The sequence below is a fragment of the Lolium rigidum genome, chromosome 4 (assembly GCF_022539505.1).
Source record: "Lolium rigidum isolate FL_2022 chromosome 4, APGP_CSIRO_Lrig_0.1, whole genome shotgun sequence".
NCBI lineage: Eukaryota > Viridiplantae > Streptophyta > Magnoliopsida > Poales > Poaceae > Lolium > Lolium rigidum.
The window spans coordinates 99,497,032-99,507,355 of record NC_061511.1 but is presented as its reverse complement, the minus strand read 5'-3'; the positions used below and the strand labels follow the sequence as shown (position 1 = coordinate 99,507,355).

The 10,324-nt window shown below is 42.1% G+C and overlaps 1 protein-coding gene across 1 annotated transcript in view; it reads left to right on the top strand.

The window, feature by feature from the left end:
• The window catches only part of LOC124649959 (regulator of MON1-CCZ1 complex-like), a 19,813-nt gene that overhangs the window by 4,182 nt on the left and 5,307 nt on the right, over positions 1 to 10,324 (top strand). The gene's annotated exons all lie outside the window — the stretch shown is intronic.

Genomic DNA, 10,324 nt, shown 5'->3' with positions numbered 1-10,324 from the left:
GCGAAACCGAACTTTTCCGGCGGATTTACGGGTTCGGGCCGAAACTGCCGTTGATCAGTGACCGAAAAAGTGGATCGGCCCAAATACGGAGTACGGGGGCCCGAGAAACTTCCCGCACGGCCCCTATTAAAAGGGATCGCGGAGGTGAGTTCGGTTCGCAAACCCTACTCCCCTCCGCCGCCGCCAGTCCCCCACTCCGACGAGCAATCCACGCTCTTCCAGCCAACAATCCTCCAACCGCCGCCGCGCGATGGCCTCCCGTGGAGGTGCGGGCAGCCGAGCCGCGGGATTGGGCGGCGGCGATTCGCCGCCGCGTCCGCCCGTCTTCCACATCGAGGCGGAGCGGCGAAGTGGAACCGCGGCAAGGGCGCGCGCAAGAGGAGCGCTCGCCGGTGGACCAACTGGGGGCTCACGCCCCAGGGAAGCTCGCCCGCTACGGCAACCAGGCCGAGAGCTCCTCCTCCGGGCAGTCGAGTCGCGCACCGCGGCTGCCCGTGGCGGCGAGCTTCGAGGAGGACGACCTCGTCCCCGCTCGGTCTCCAACCTTCTCCGCCAGGGACTACGTCCACGGCAGCGACGAGGAGGAGGCGGTGATGGCGCAGACGTTCGCCGTCAGCGAGGTGGAGGCGAGGGCCCGCTTCCGCCGGGAGGAGGCCGACGTCGTCCGCCAGGTACGGGAGTACGAGGCGGCCCGCCGGGAGGCCCGCGTCCGCAAGGTCAAGCTCGAAATAGTGGAGCTTGACAAGTAGGACGCGTGAAGCTTCACGCCGCTGCCGATCTCTGCCAGCACCTGCACCGCCGCGCGCACCATAGCTAGTAGGCCGCATTTTGCTCATTATAGTTAGGTTAGGTTGCCGGTGTACCAGTAGTATTGTCAATTCCCCACAGTATATAAGTGATGCGCAATCGGAGCATCTATTTAATCTTTGAACTATGATCATCGCTAAAATTACCCGCACCAATTCGAATTCCTGTTTTCAGTTTCATTTTACGGGTTCTGTTCTGCGCCACTGCGAATTTCGTTAGAACTTGCGTTTTAACTGAACTCGCGCTTTTCGGTTTGCGTTTTTTCGGGCTCTACTAGAGATGCTCTAAAGTGTTTGTGAAGATTAGTGGAGAGTAGCACAATGCCCGCGCATTTTTAAAATACTTCACCCGTATCGAAAAATCTTTACTATTAAATTGCAGTCCGTTGTGCACATGGACACAAGTAATCTTCTTATTTTCTTTTTAGAAATCGTATTTCTATGTTTCAATAAATTCTGAAACAAAATCAAGATGTAGCCACTAATATATCTCATAAACGTGTAAATTTTCAATTCGAAATAATTTGTATTCTGAACTACAACAAAGGGACAAGTGTATATCTAACCATAGTAATTTGAAATCTCTTTAAAAACGGCATACTTTGTCACTTTTGTATTGCTCGGAACATTTGAGATTTAGATTGAGATTTTGAACGTTAGTAAGATACATCATTATCTACTCTAAAATTATGTTTCATGTTTTTTTGAAACCTATAAAAATATTTTTCGATTTTCCTCATGAGCCAAAAGACTTCCCGGAGATTTTGCTCCATGTACGAATATTTGAGCTCCACATTCAAATATTCGTGTTCTAAAGCCTATCGGTACCCTCGCTCCCGGCCACGTACCCCTCGACTCATGGAGATCACAGAAACACGGAGATGTGTATCAAATTTGATGGCTATCTGCTGTTTCGTCTATGCCAATCCACTTGCAGGTGCGCCTTGACATACTTTTTTAGAAACGGTGGAAGTAATATTAATCTTAAATTTATAAATCATATCTTATTTCATCTTCTCTTTAACATTAGCAATATCTTCTCTTTTTATGAATGCTATATTGTCCCTCTGTATCCTGAACTCCCTGTGTCTTCATGTGAAAACAATACTCAAAACCAGTCGTACCTGTTCTTTCTTCAAATCCTCCTTCCCGTGGTCGCCTCCCATGTCGCTGTCCTGCCCATCACTTGAGTCCATCTTCCCTTGATGCATGCCATGGCACAGACACATCTCCTCCTTTAGGCACTGAGACCTCGACGGAGTAGTGCCACCGTACCCGGCATCCTGCCCTTGGCTTCCTCCGATTCCTTCCCTCCATGTGCTCATCCTCCTACCCTCGACTTGCCAGGCCGACGGGGGAGGCCACGGCCACGACGGCCACCATGCGCTGGATCACGACTGGGGCGTGGTAGCGTAGGCAATTTGGGCGGCGCACCAGACGGTTTCCCTAGAGGTGACTGACGGTGAGGCGGGAGCACCAGCCCTGAGGCGTACGGCGTGGTGCTGGCGCGAGGGGGCCGCTCCTATCTCGGCCGGCGGCAACGACACTCCAAAAGGGTATGAAATCAGACTGGGCAGTTTTATTCGTGACGATTTTAGTAGAGTTGGATTTCTGTTCCATTGGACTGGGCTGGGGTGTTCGTTTCCTTCGTGGACTGGGCTAGGCTGTTCGATCTGGGTTTCGGGAGGAGGATCGATCATGTAGGTGTGCGACGTACATGCACGAACAACCGATCCAAATTTAATAGTAAAGATAATACTCTAAAATATTGGCTGAACCTCTATGGTCACTCAATCCTCGCAAAACCCCATCCCCAATCCACTAGGTAGGAGTAGAATATTGGGGATTGAAAAAATACACTAAGATTTGGGAGAATGTGGGAATAAGTGGGGATTAAACACGCTCAATACTCTAGCACCAAACATACATTTAGAATAAGCGGAGATTTAGAGTTTGTTGGGCATTATCCCCACTAATACTCTAACGCCAAACAAGACCTCGGCAGGGTTGGATGTTCCGGGTTTCCTTATTTCGGTGATTTTTACGGTTTTGAACAAGTTAGGGTTTCTACCATTTTTTCGTTTTCTTTAGTTTCTCCTGGTTTTTTATTTTTGACACGCATTTTTTAACTTTTAAAATTTTGAACATTTTTTTACATTTTCAATTTTGGAATATTTTGATGTTTGAATATTTTCATGTCAGATTTTTCAGATTTGAGTAAATCAGATTTGAGTTTTTTTAATTTTAAAAAATAAGATTTTAAACACTATTTTCAAATTTGAACCATTTCCAAATTTGAACATTTTTCGGATTTGCATATTTTAAAATTTTGAATATTTTCAAATTTTAGCATTTTATATATTTGAAAAAATCTTAACTATTCTTAGCTTTGAACTTTTTAATATTTAAACATTTTTAAAATTTTAAAATGTAAACAAAAAGAAGAATAAAAATCCGAGAGAATCTTACTTGTTACTGGGCCAATGATCAATAGCGGGACAGGGATGCCCATAAGGACTCATGTGATTCCACGAAGATATGATTGTTCGTCGATCCATTACGTTGATTCATATTACCTTTGTTACTTCGATACCAGCACTCTTTCGAGATATGATCGTCGGCATCACTATAACTAGTTCGATCTAGTTACCGACAAGACTATCCAACTCGTTCCCGTGTGATTCCATCCTCATGACCTAATCATACCTTGCACAACTTTATGTATGTAATCGCACCGAGTGGGTCCAAAGTATATGTTCTTCATGCGTATGAACAAAGCTCGCTCTTGATACATACACCTCAACCCATCCCTTTGGAATACCCAACAACATATTTATGATCACCCTGCACGATGTGACGGGTTATATAGTCAAAGCAGCCTCCGGTGATAGTGATTAGACATGATCTCACGGTGTAAGGATTAGATCGCTACACTTTCATAAATATCGTAACATTGAACCTTTTGACTTGATCGTGTTACAATTGGGTATGTCCATAATATCATTCACCCAATGATATGATCCCATTGTCAAATGTTGTGTATATCCATGACCGGGAAACCTCGATCATTGAATGACCACAATATGCTAATTCGCATATATGCTTACTAGGGACCCTGATTTGTTTACACACCACACGTGTACCAATGTTTCCGATTGATACAGTTATAGCATTGCATGAAACTATTGTGAACTATTGAGATATAATAACAAATACTCCTTATTATTTGTTTCTAGGGCACTATCTCCAATAGTCTCCCACTTGCAGTAGAGTACAAATAATCATGTTGTATTTACTACTAATCATAACATCATACACTTATGTGCTATTGATCATGCTTGCTCGTGGAAGAGGTTGTTAACATCCCAAATTTTTCAAATTCGTATGTTCTTTGCAAATCGTTAATGTCACCTTGTTTGACATTACTCTATCATCAAATGATATTTTGTAATTATATGTTTGGCAGTAGCGTGAGACTTTTCTTCCTGTGTATACAATAATGTTTCATCTGGTCAAAGTAGACTTTCACTTCCTTTGACATGTATACTAGAAGACACACTCAGATAAAAGTGGAACTTAATTTCTCAGCCAAATTATCAATGTAGGTTCAAGTGGCAATGCATCCAATGCATCTTCAATGTTTAAACATGCTTTATTTCAACTCTAAGGCTTTTATTAATGCGAGGTTTCCAATATTCTAAAATAGTATCCCAATTTGCACTAGCGTAACATCTTACGGCTCAAGTTTACTATCCTTTAGAGTTCAATGACATATTCCCGGTTCTCACTAGACACCTGAGAATGACTGTAAGTGTATTTTACCCTTATCCATTATTTTGGTAACAATGACACCGTGCTAGAGTATTTGGTCTAATACATGTCTATGAGATTATTCCCAGGTATTAGCCAAAGAGGTAAAATGGTGTATCAATGGAACAAGAAGGCAATAGGAGACCCCCCACTTCGACGAAAATCAACAAGGGTTTCTTCAGCACCTGGCCGACCAGAGTCCCGGTCAGACCGGCCCTGGAACCGGCCAGTCTGGCGCCGACCGGCCCTTGGACATGTGCCAACCGGGTCATGTCCAGTAAGCTGTGGAGCCCTCTCGGTTGGGGCCCGGTCCTAGGCCCGGTCTGGATCGGCCTGGTCCGGTCATACGCCCGGTCGGACCGGGCGGTGGACCGGGCGCCTGATACGTCTCCAACGTATCGATAATTTCTTGTGTTCCATGCCACATTATTGATGTTATCTACATGTTTTATGCACACTTTATATCATATTCGTGCATTTTCTGGAACTAACCTATTAACAAGATGCCGAAGTGCCAGTTGTTTGTTTCTGCTGTTTTTGGTTCCGAAATCCTAGTAAAGAAATATTCTCGGAATTGGACGAAATAAAAGCCCAGAGGCCTATTTTCTCACGAAGCTTCCAGAAGTCCGAAGGAGGGACGAAGAGGGGCCACGGGGTGGCCAAACCCTAGGGCGGCGCGGCCCCCCTTGGCCGCGCCGGCCGTGGTGTGGGCCCCCGTGCCGCCTCTTGACTTGCCCTTCCGCCTACAAATAGCCTCCGTGACGAAACCCCCAGTACCGAGAGCCACGATACGGAAAACATTGCGAGACGCCGTCGCCGCCGATCCCATCTCGGGGGATCACTGGAGATCGCCTCCGGCACCCTGCCGGAGAGAGGGAATCATCTCCCGGAGGACTCTACACCGCCATGGTCGCCTCCGGAGTGATGAGTGAGTAGTCTACCCCTGGACTATGGGTCCATAGCGGTAGCTAGATGGTTGTCTTCTCCCCATTGTGCTATCATTGTCGGATCTTGTGAGCTGCCTATCATGATCAAGATCATCTATATGTAATTCTATATGTTGCGTTTGTTGGGATCCGATGAATAGAGAATACTTGTTATGTTGATTATCAAAGTTATGCTTATGTGTTGTTTATGATCTTGCATGCTCTCCGTTATTAGTAGATGCTCGGCCAAGTAGATGCTTTTAACTCCAAGAGGAGTACTTATGCTCGATAGTGGGTTCATGCCCGCATTGACACACGGGACAGATGATGAAAAGTTCTAAGGTTGTGTTGTGCTTGTTGCCACTAGGGATAAAACATTGATGCTATGTCTAAGGATGTAGTTGTTGATTACATTACGCACCATACTTAATGCAATTGTCTGTTGTTTGCAACTTAATACTGGAGGGGTTCGGATGATAACCTCGAAGGTGGACTTTTTAGGCATAGATGCGATTGGATGGCGGTCTATGTACTTTGTCGTAATGCCCAATTAAATCTCACTATACTCATCATGATATGTATGTGCATTGTCATGCTCTCTTTATTTGTCAATTGCCCAAGCTGTAATTTGTTCACCCAACATGCTTGTTCGTCTTATGGGAGAGACACCTCTAGTGAGCTGTGGACCCCGGTCCAATTCTCTTTCTTGAAATACAATCTACTTGCAATACTTGTTTCTACTTGTTTTCTCTGCAAACAATCATCTTCCACACAATACGGTTAATCCTTTGTTACAGCAAGCCGGTGAGATTGACAACCTCACTTTGTTTCGTTGGGGCAAAGTAGCTTGGTTGTGTTGTGCGAGTTCCACGTTGGCGCCGGAATCTCCGGTGTTGCGCCGCACTACATCCCGCCGCCATCAACCTTCAACGTGCTTCTTGGCTCCTCCTGGTTCGATAAACCTTGGTTTCTTTTCGAGGGAAAACTTGCTGCTGTGCTCATCATACCTTCCTCTTGGGGTTGCCCAACGAACGTGTGAAATACACGCCATCAAGCATATTTTTACGGCGCCGTTGCTCGGAGATCAAGACACGCTGCAAGGGAGTCTCCACTTCTCAATCTCTTTACTTTGTTTTTGTCTTGCTTTATTTTATTTACTACTTTGTTTGCTGCACTAAATCAAAATACAAAAAAATTAGTTGCTAGTTTTACTTTATTTACTTGTTTTGCACTCTATATCAAAAACACAAAAAAATTAGTTTACTTGCATTTACTTTATCTAGTTTGCTTTATTTACTATTGCTAAAATGGCCAACGCTGAAAATACTAAGTTGTGTGACTTCACAACCACAAATAATAATGATTTCTTATGCACACCTATTGCTCCACCTCTACTACTAGCAGAATTCTTTGAAATTAAACCTGCTTTCTTGAATCTTGTCATGAAAGATCAATTTTCCGGAATTAGTTCGATGATGCTTGCTGCCCATCTTAATAATTTTGTTGAACTATGCGAAATGCAAAAATATAAAGATGTAGATGGTGATATTATTAAACTAAAATTGTTCCCTTTCTCATTAAGAGGAAGAGCTAAAGATTGGTTGCTATCTCCGCCTAAGAATAGTATTGATTCATGGACTAAATGCAAGGATGCTTTTATTGGTAGATATTATCCCCCTGCTAAAATTATATCTTTGAGGAGTAGCATAATGAATTTTAAACAATTAGATACTGAACATGTTGCTCAAGCTTGGGAAAGAATGAAATCTCTGGTTAAAAATTGCCCAACCCATGGATCGACTACTTGGATGATCATCCAAACCTTCTATGCAGGACTAAATTTTTCTTCGCGGAATTTATTGGATTCAAGTGCTGGAGGTACCTTTATGTCCATCACTCTTGGTGAAGCAACAAAGCTTCTTGATAATATGATGATCAACTACTCTGAATGGCACACGGAAAGAGCTCCACAAGGTAAGAAGGTAAATTCTGTCGAAGAATCCTCCTCCTTGAGTGATAAGATTGATGTGATTATGTCTATGCTTGCGAATGATAGGACTAATATTGATCCTAATAATGTTCCGTTAGCTTCATTGGTTGCACAAGAAGAACATGTTGATGTAAACTTCATTAAAAATAATAATTTCAACAACAATGCTTACCGGAACAATTCTAGTAACAACTATAGGCCATATCCTTATAATAATGGCAACGGCTATGGTAATTCTTATGGAAATTCTTACAACAATAATAGGAACTCACCCCTGGACTTGAAGCCATGCTTAAAGAATTTATTGGTACACAAACTCGCTTTTAACAAATGCTTGTTGAAGAAAAGCTTGGGAAAATTGATATACTTGCTTCTAAAGTCGATAGTCTTGCTGCTTGATGTTGATCTTTTGAAATCAAAAGTTTTGCCTAATGAGAATTATCATAATAAAATTGTTACTACAGCAAATGCCATTCAAGTTAGAATTAATGAGAATATAAGATTAATGGCTGAACTGCGTGCTAGGTGGGATAGAGAAGAAAATGAAAAACTAGCTAAAGAGAAGAATATAGCTAAAGTTTGGACTATTACCACCACTAGTAATGCTAATGCTACACATGTTGCTGCACCTCCTACTCATACTAATAAAAGAATTGGTGTTAGCAATGTTTCCACTTCTAATGCAAAGCGCGAAAAGCTGCCTGAAACTGCTAAAACTGCTGAAACTGCCTGCGATAAAGCTGCTGAAATTTTTTCCAACATTAGGGATGATGATCCCATTGCTTTAGATTATAATGGTTTGAACTTTGATGATTGCCACATCTCTGAAGTTATAAAGTTCTTGCAAAAACTTGCTAAAAGTCCTAATGCTAGTGCTATAAATTTGGCTTTCACGCATCATATTACAAATGCTCTCATAAAAGCTAGAGAAGAGAAACTAGAGCGCGAAGCCTCTATTTCTAAAAAGCTAGAAGATGGTTGGGAGCCCATCATTAAGATGAAGGTTAAAGATTTTGATTGTAATGCTTTATGTGATCTTGGTGCAAGTATTTCGTTATGCCTAAGAAAATTTATAATATGCTTGACTTGCCACCATTGAAAAATTGTTATTTGGATGTTAATCTTGCTGATCATTCTACAAAGAAACCTTTGGGTAAAGTTGATAATGTTCGCATTACCGTTAACAATAACCTTGTTCCGTTGATTTTGTTGTCTTGGATATTGAATGCAATGCATCTTGTCCAATTATATTGGGAAGACCTTTTCTTCGAACTGTTGGTGCTATTATTGATATGAGGGAAGGAAATATAAAATATCAATTTCCTCTCAAGAAAGGTATGGAACACTTCCCTAGAAAGAGAATGAAGGTACCTTATGATTCTATTATTAGAACAAATTATGATGTTGATGCTTCATCTCTCGATGTTACTTGATACACACTTTCGCGCCTAGCTGAAAGGCGTTAAAGAAAAGCGCTTATGGGAGACAACCCATGTTTTTACCTACAGTACTTTGTTTTTATTTTGTGTCTTGGAAGTTGTTTACTACTGTAGCAACCTCTCCTTATCTTAGTTTTGAGTTTTGTTGTGCCAAGTTAAGCCGTTGATAGAAAAGTAAGTACTAGATTTGGATTACTGCGCAGTTCCAGATTTCTTTGCTGTCACGAATCTGAGCCCACTGCCCTGCAGGAAGCTCAGAAAATTATGCCAATTTACGTGCATGATCCTCAGATATGTACGCAACTTTCATTCAATTTGAGCATTTTCATTTGAGCAAGTCTGGTGCCATTTTAAAATTCGTCAATACGAACTGTTCTGTTTTGACAGATTCTGCCTTTTATTTCGCATTGCCTCTTTCGCTATGTTGGATGAATTTCTTTGATCCACTAATGTCCAGTAGCATTATGCAATGTCCAGAAGTGTTAAGAATGAGTGTGTCACCTCTGAATATGTCAATTTATATTGTGCACTAACCCTCTAATGAGTTGTTTTGAGTTTGGTGTGGAGGAAGTTTTCAAGGATCAAGAGAGGAGTATGATGCAACATGATCAAGGAGAGTGAAAGCTCTAAGCTTGGGGATGCACCCGGTGGTTCACCCCTGCATATATCAAGAAGACTCAAGCGTCTAAGCTTGGGGATGCCCAAGGCATCCCCTTCTTCATCAACAAATTATCGGGTTCCTCCCCTGAAACTACATTTTTATTCGGCCACATCTTATGTGCTTTTTCTTGGAGCGTCGGTTTGTTTTTGTTTTTGTTTTGTTTGAATAAAATGGATCCTAGCATTCACTTTATGGGAGAGATACACACTCCGCTGTAGCATATGGACAAATATGTCCTTGGTTTCTACTCATAGTATTCATGGCGAAGTTTCTCCTTCGTTAAATTGTTATATGGTTGGAATTGGAAAATGATACATGTAGTAATTGCTATAAATGTTTTGGGTAATGTGATACTTGGCAATTGTTGTGTTCATGTTTAAGCTCTTGCATCATATGCTTTGCACCCATTAATGAAGAAATACATAGAGCATGCTAAAATTTGGTTTGCATATTTGGTTTCTCTAAGGTCTAGATAATTTCTAGTTTTGAGTTTGAACAACAAGGAAGACGGTATAGAGTATTATAATGCTTTCAATATGTCTTTTATGTGAGTTTTGCTGTACTAGTCCATCCTTGTGTTTGCCTCAAACAACCTTGCTAGCCTAAACCTTGTATCGAGAGGGAATACTTCTCATGCATCCAAAATACTTGAGCCAACCACTATGCCATTTGTGTCCACCATACCTACCTAC